The sequence below is a fragment of the Leptodactylus fuscus genome, chromosome 6 (genome assembly GCF_031893055.1).
Source record: "Leptodactylus fuscus isolate aLepFus1 chromosome 6, aLepFus1.hap2, whole genome shotgun sequence".
Lineage (NCBI taxonomy): Eukaryota > Metazoa > Chordata > Amphibia > Anura > Leptodactylidae > Leptodactylus > Leptodactylus fuscus.
The window spans coordinates 168,362,637-168,370,969 of NC_134270.1; positions in this window are offsets into that span (position 1 = coordinate 168,362,637).

The window sequence follows — 8,333 nt, forward strand, 5'->3', positions numbered from 1 at the left end:
GTCTTCTCCGTGCAGTGTCCCCGCATCTTCTTCCGGCTGTAATTCACTCTGCCTAGGCATCCGGCCTAGGCAGAGCCAACTGCGCATGCGCGGGCATGCCCATGCATGTGCAGTCGGCTCTGCTCAAGCGTCGGGCCTGGGAAGAGCCGACTGCGCATGTCCGCGCATGACCGCGCATGCGCAGTCGGCTCTGCCTAGACCGGATGCCTAGGCAGAGTGAATTACAGCCGGAAGAAGACACGGGGACACTGCGCCGGGAGAAGACTTCAAGGAGAATCCAGCCCGACCGTCACTCGTGGACTTGGTAAGTATAAATTGATCGAATTTTGCGCACCCCTGAAACGAGCATTTCCCCCCATAGACTATAATGGGGTTCAAAATCCAGTCGAACAGTGTGCGGCTGTTCGAATCGGATTTCGAACCTCGGACATTTTAGTGTTCGCTCGTCTCTAGTACTCGGCATATGAGGGTACAAACCCTGCAGAATGAACAGCTTACAATGACTAGTCTAGTAAGTGTATTTCCTATATGGTTATATGAAAATCCATCAGGTTTCCAGAAAGCTTTGGGAAGGTTATAGGTGACTTGGGATGTTTTTTTGATTGCTTGATTTCTCATCTTTGTGTACTGGGGGAGTGGGTGCTCCATTTATAGACCAAATTAAGAAAGTTCCAACTGATGTGACTGCTTGGATAGAACCAGTACTAGAATGGAAGGAGAGGTGGGGAATTGTTGTTTATGAGGTTACAGATAGTAATACAGGATTTGACCAACCAGTTAGCGTTAATCACTGGGTTACCTGATGCTGTCCAAGGGACAGAGGACGCAGTGGATAAGTATTATGCTTCATTGCTCGATTAGTTAGCATATTTATTTGATGTTTTTGATGTTATAGTCCTGGCATTCTAAGAGTGAATATACTTGTTTGCTCCAATATGTAGATGATTTGCTTCTATGCGCTACAAGTAAGGAGCTTTATTTAAAGGGAACTTCATCACTTCTGCAGTTTCTACATCAGGAGGGATGCAAAGTTTCCAAAGATAAACTACAGGTTGCCAGGCCTAAGGTAGTCTTTTTGGGTCACTGCATTTCTCAACAAACTAAACATGTCACCCCAGAGAGAGAAGAAATAGACGATTGGTTAAATTTAAAAAAAAAAAAAAAAAACAGACAGGGATTTGAGAACCTTCCTGGGGTTTTAGGAAGTTATTGCAGGGAATGGATTCTATCCCCTTCCAACCTTATGCAGGTGCTATTGGACGCCATAGCTAGCTGAAATAAGGGGTAGCCTTTCATTCTGACCCCTGAAGCTAGAGAAGGATTTCTTAGCTTAAAGAAGGCAATTTGTGTTAGCAACAGCCTTAGGAATACCCAATTATAAAAAGGTTTTTAATTTGTTTTCTCATGAAAATGGTGGATATGCCAAAGGAGTTTTACCACAACATCGACTCCTAGGATACTATTCAGTGCGACCAAATTGATGCGGTAGTTAGAGGTGCCCCATCTTGTGTGCGAGCAGCTGCAGCTTGTGAACTCCTGAAGGGGAGGGTCACAGACATCGTACTGGACCATGCTTTTGTAACACTCAGGAGGGCCAGGGCTGGTATCACGGGTAATATATCAGATGTGGCCGGCTTTCAGGGGGTCCCTGGGTCCCAAATGTACACAAAATCTCCTTTTTGATGTTCCCGACTACCCACCCCCACTCTGATATTTGACAATGACAACAGACAACCAGGCTTCGGGGGTAATCGTTGCTCTTTTACTAGCAGGACAAAGTAATACAAATGTACATATGGAGGAATTCTTCACATACAATACAGCGATCTTTGTAGGTAGTGTCCAGTTAGCAGATGATGGAGGCAGAATGCTTTGGATAGATTAATTAGTAGTTGCTTGGGTAGTTAACTTGTATATACTTGTAAAGATGGCCTGTATCCAGGGGGTTAGTCCTCAACAAACTGGGTACACGTATGTAGAATAGCAAATACAATTTCTTTTCAGCAGCGGGAGACCCTCAATTTCTGCCAGACTAGCTATGGGCTTCTTAAATATAGATTTGTCCCAAAGACTTACTTGGATAGAGAGATACGTGTAGACGTCCCAGATGTATGGATAAGCAGGTCTGTCAACTTTACTACTTTTTAGGCTTGGAGTTTCAGAGGAAAACACTCTCTGAGGAGAATCTTGAGAACAGAGGAAAAGCCATCTCTGTGGAAAGTACTCTCAGATTTGGCTGCCATTTTCAGCTCTCCATGTCCTGCTAGGTCCACATGTCTTGTCTAGTCGCTCCACACAAAAGACCAAAGCCAAAGGTCCCCAACCCCCCTGGAGGGGGCTTTAACCCCTCCTCCTCCAGGCCAGTCCTGAAGGTCACCTGATTATACTGGACACACCTTCACACTGACAACTGAAATTACAATGGCAAAGTATAGGCAGGTGTAGTTCACAAAAACATCCACAAGATGGTGCATTAATAAACCCCCCTGTGTGCAGGCTCTGGTCAAATAGAAATGAAGGCGGAGGAAACGCTTTACCTTATATGCAAATGTCCATACCATCTCGGTCTGCGTGGACTATTAAAGGGAATGGGACGAACAGTACCGGGACATTACACTTTAACTATTAATGTTCCAAATGTAGTTCAGGAACTGTTGTCACAAGCCAAGATCAGGCATCTATCCATGGCTCGAGTGACAAAGTATGAAGTTACACTAATGACCCCTCCCAATTTCACAATCAAGAGGGGTGATACACTTAATAGAGATGAGCGAACACTAAAATGTCCAAGGTTCGAAATCCGATTCGAACAGCCGCTCACTGTTCGACTGTTCGAACGGATTTCAAACCCCATTATAGTCTATGGGGGAAAATGCTTGTTTCAGAGGTATGCAAAATTCAATAAAATTATACTTACCAAGTCCACGAGTGACGGTCGGGCTGGCTTCTGCTTGAAGTCTTCTTCCGGCGCAGCATCCCCGCGGCGTCTTCTGGCTGTAATTCACTCTGCCTAGGCATCCGGCAGAGCCGACTGCGCATGCACAGATGCCGGATGCCTAGGCAGAGTGAATTCCAGACGGAAGACGCCGCGGGGACGCTGCACGGAGAAGACTTCTAAAGGTAAGAGAAGAACCAGCGTTGATTGGCAGAATGTATAGCATTCTGCCAATCAACGCTGGTTCTGCATCGAACATTAAACTTCGAACAGCTAGTACTGTTCGATCGAGTACGAGTATTTAGAATACCGTAGTATTCGATCGAACACCTACTCAATCGAACACTACTCGCTCATCTCTAATACTTATCAATACATTAGAAAATGATTGCTTTGAATTAGTAAAAATGGAAATTAAAGAACTGTGAATACCTAATGCTGATTTTGCATATTTTACAGATAGATCCAGATACTACGTTGATGGGAAACCATACACAGGATATGCGGTAACCACCCTTGGAGAAGTGGTAAAGCCAGGACCTCTCCCACCCGGGTGTCCTGTCTAGGGGGGGGAGGGGGATTTAAAATTTAAAAAACTCTCGCTGAGGCGTGTATGATGTCAGAGGGCCAAATGGTAAATATCTACACAGATTCTCAGTATGCATTTGGTAAAGCACATGGCTATAGTCCCATTTGGCCTAGTAGAGTTATTGTGGGGTCCTTAGGCAAACCCATAAAGAATGCAGTTGCACAGTTGTTCAGAGCCTTGATGCTGCCCAAGCAGGTGGCGATAGTGAAAGTGCAGGCTCACGCTAAAGAGCAGACAAAGGAGGCAGAAGGAAATCGTAGGGCTGATGTGGCAGCGAAGGCAGAAGCTCTACTTCCTCTCCCCAAAGTGGCATATGTTGTGGAGATGAAGCCAGGGGAACGGGAAATAGATCTAACCCTCCTTAAGTCTTTTCAGGAACAGGCCACTCAACAAGAGAAGGATGCCTGGAAGAGGAAGAAGGCAGAGAAGAATGAGGAAGGTTTGTATGTTGTAAATTCAAAACTATGCCTTCCCAGGGTACTATATCCAATGATGTGTGCCCTATCACATGGCCTAATGTATCAATCCAAGGAAGCTATGGTAAGGTTGGTATATTAAGCAGGGGTTGCCCCAGGATTCAATCACGCTGAAGCTAAAATTGTGCAGGGATGCGTTGTCTGTACTTGCCATAACACGGGAAGAACAGTCAAAGTGTCTAAAAAGTGCACTCCTAAGCCATTGTATCCGTTTCAGCAAATACAAACTGACTTTATTCAGTTTCCAAGGGTTGGTACATATGAGCATGTCCTGGTATGTGTTGACGGTTGGCCAGATGGTTAGCCATAGCAAAGGCTAATGCTAAAATTGTAGGGGAAGAAAAGGAAAAAATGCTAGCAGAAGTAGTCTGCAGATTTGGAGTTCCAGAAGTAATTGAAAGTGACAGAGGAACTCATTTCACCTCAGAGGTCCTGCAGGAAGTTTTTTAGGCCCTAGGTATCGAACAAGCTTTCCATACCCCTTACCACCCGCAAAGTAGTGGCAAGTAGTGGAGAGACTAAGGGGAAAGGCTCAAACTGAAAATCCAAAAAAAAAAGTTGGCAGAGACAGGTAAACCATAGACTGAGTGTTACCTATAGACTACATACAGTCCGAATGACACCTTAAGAAAACAAGGCTAAGCCCTCATGAGATACTTTTTGGTAGTGTACCAAAGATTGATTTGTATTTTCCACAATAGCTTCAAGTCAGACATTCTGACATGGCAAATATGTACGGATATGTGTAAGAATCTCCCATAGATTCCTAACCGTGGTCTCAGCTCTATTCCAGATCCTGACTCATTGGAGGAGACTCATTCTCTACAGCCTGGAGATTGGGTTACTGTGAGGCGACACATCAGGAGATCCTTGGATCCGCGGTTCGATGGTCCATTCCAGGTCCAGCTAAACACATCCACCTCAGTCAAAGCCTACCTGGATTCAAGCCTCACACTGCAACCGATTCCTCAATCATGAGTCTCAGAAATTATCTGATTTTTCAATGTTATGTTTTTGTTTATGTTTTAGGTCAGAACATCTGATACTTATGATGACAGGCAGATAAAGTAAACCATTAATACTAGTATTTGTTATATAAAGCAGTTAATTCTAGACACTAGTCAGCATGTTATGAATTTAGATTACTCGACTACAGCTCAAGAAGGCTTATGTCAGATTGTGGTCCCACTTGTTGCCATTATATTGATGACCAAGGAGTATTTAGAGTTGCCCATGACATAATGAAGGCACAAACACTGAAGGAGAATTTCCGGGAAAGTCATGCAGAAGGAGATGGTTTTTGGCCAAGTTGGCTATCTTGGTTAAACCCAGTCAATTGGTTTAAAGGTTTAGGAGGATGCATTTGAGGTGTTCTTCATTTTGTGCTACAAGCATATCTTCTTTGGTTAATCTTGTGTATTCTAATTAAGTTATTATTATCATATTAATCTGTAACAGAGTAGAGATGAGCGAACACTAAAATGTTCAAGGTTCGAAATCCGATTTGAACAGCTGCACACTGTTCGACTGTTCGAACGGGTTTCGAACCCCATTATAGTCTATGGGGGGAGGGAAATGCTCATTTCAGGGGTAGGCAACATTTGATCAAATTATACTTACCAAGTCCACGAGTGAGGGTCGGACTTGATTCTCCGCAAAGTCTTCTCCCTGCGCAGCATCCCTGCGTCTTCTTCCGGCTGGAATAAACTCTGACTAGGCATCAAGCCTAGGCAGAGCTGACTGCACATGCGCGGGCATGCGCGGGGCATGCGCAGTTGGCTCTGCCCAGGCCGGATGCCTAGGCAGAGTGAATTCCAGCTGCAAGAAGACGTGTGGACGCTGTGCGGGGAGAAGACTTCTAAAGGTAAGAGAAGAACCAGCGTTGATTGGCAATGTATAGCATTCTGCCAATCAACGCTGGTTCTGCATCGAATCTTAACTTCGAACAGCTAGTAGTGTTCGATCGAGTACGAGTATTTTGAATACCTACTCGATCGAACACCTACTCACTCATCTCTATAAAAGAGCACTAAAGTCTACTTGTTTTACAGAAAAAGTCAAGGATGGATCTAATATATGTACCATGATGATATTTACAACCCGAAAATGCACATGTACTCATTGGGGAAAGGAGGCTCTAGAAGACGTGTCCGACTGTATATATTATGGGACAAAGTTTGAAACAGGATGGATGTTAGTCGAGGTTCTTTATCCACCATCTGCACAATCTTGCAGTAAAATCTCTCGTCAATTTTTCTTTTGCGTCCACATCTAGGGAGGTTAGCCACAGTGCCAAGGGCTTTAAACTTCTTGATGACACTGTGCACGGTAGACACAGGAACATTCAGGTCTTTGGAGATGGACTTGTAGCCTTGAGATTGCTCATGCTTCCTCACAATTTTGCTTCTCAAGTCCTGAGACAGTTCTTTGGTCTTCTTTCTTTTCTCCATGCTCGATGTGGTACACACAAGGACACAGGACAGAGGTTGAGTCAACTTTAATTCATTTCAACTGGCTGCAAGTTTGATTTAATTATTGCCACCACCTGTTAGGTGCCTCAAGTAAGTAACAGGTGCTGTTAATTACACAAATTAGAGAAGCATCACATGATTTTTCAAACAGTGCCAATACTTTTGTCCACCCCCTTTTTTTATGTTTGCTGTGGAATTATATCCAATTTGGCTTTTTGACAATTCTTTTTGTGGTTTTCCATTGAAGACAAATTAAATGAAGATAATACCAAAGAATTTGTGATTGCAATCAGTTTCTGGAAGAAAATGAGTATTATCTGACGTATGGCAGGGGTGCCAATACTTTTGCCCAACACTGTATATATATATATATATATATATATATATATATATATATATATAAAAACTATAATAAAAAAAAATCGACCCTTCTCATCTATTGCTATTTGACCTTGGAAAGTTTAAGACCCCCATTAAAGGGATATTACACTGATGGTGTAGAAGGTTGCATGTGGTACAGAATTGTAGAACCAATGGAAATGCTGTTGTCTAAAGAAATAACCAATACTCACAAATATTACAACTATTACAATATTCACAAAGTCTAACAATGAAGAGGGATAAAAACCAAGCCTTAGAGGTAGAAGAATACTCACCAGCCACCAAGAAGAGAACAGAGAGTCTGAAGAAGCCCATGTCTTCTGATAGGACAGCTGAAGGGACTGATATGGACACAGATACATTACACGCATGTTTATAGCAGATCTATAACATTGTAACTAAAGACTAAACAATATACAGATAAAGGGACCATAACAATGTGAACACACACAAAGCCTTACTTATTCTGCACTTACCTATTAGGACAGTTGTCTGTCACCTGATGGCTGCAGCGTTCTGGTTGGACATTTATAGGGCATTTGCATATAAGGTTATTTGCATGTTTCCACAATACGTTCTCAAATTAAGTAATGACTAAACATCAAGCGATGCAACAAGGAAGGATAATGTGTTACATTAGTTTTAGCTATTTGTACTTTACATGTGAATTGATGGATTTATTATTGACTCCTATAAATGGTCATTAGACCATTTATTTGCTTGAAAGAGGACTGAAACATTGCACATTGAACACAGAGTCCAACAAATTTTTTTGCAGATACAAAACCTCGTTTGTTCTGCCAAAATATGTATGCCCCTCTCAGGTTTCCAAGCCTGCATTCCTGACCTCCTGGGAGATAGAGTTAAAATGTTCGCTTACTGACGAACAAGTCAACCAGATCTTATCTCACTCTCAGGGTTTTTCTAGGTGTGTGCGACTGCAAGAAACCCATTACAAACTTTTGACTCGGTGGTACCAAACCCCACAGTTGATGCACAAAATGAAACTTGCAGACACAGATGAATGCTGGAGATGCCATGCTGCCATCGGCTCCTTGTACCACATCTGGTGGTCTTGCCCTGTCATAGCAGATTTCTGGCAAGAAGTCCAGTCTACCATCCGGACACTCACCTCTTCGTCCTTCTCGCTGACCCCACAAATGGTTATCCTCTCCCTACCATCCTCAGAATACCAACCATCCAAATCGAATCTACTATCTTTTCTGATATCTGCTGCGAATTCACTCATTCTGGCCAAATGGCTTAACCTTGTCCCTCCCGCCAAATCGGAATGGGTGAGTAAAGTAAATCAAATCGCACGCTTCGAAGAATTGTCCAGCTGGAAACTGCGCACCCATATTAAATTTGCAAAGATCTGGGCTCCCTGGAGATCCCTGTTCGCTCACTGATTGCCCGATGGGCATTGGGAGATACAATTCTGGAGATGCACTCAGCCACTCTAGGTCCATTGAGACCTTCAC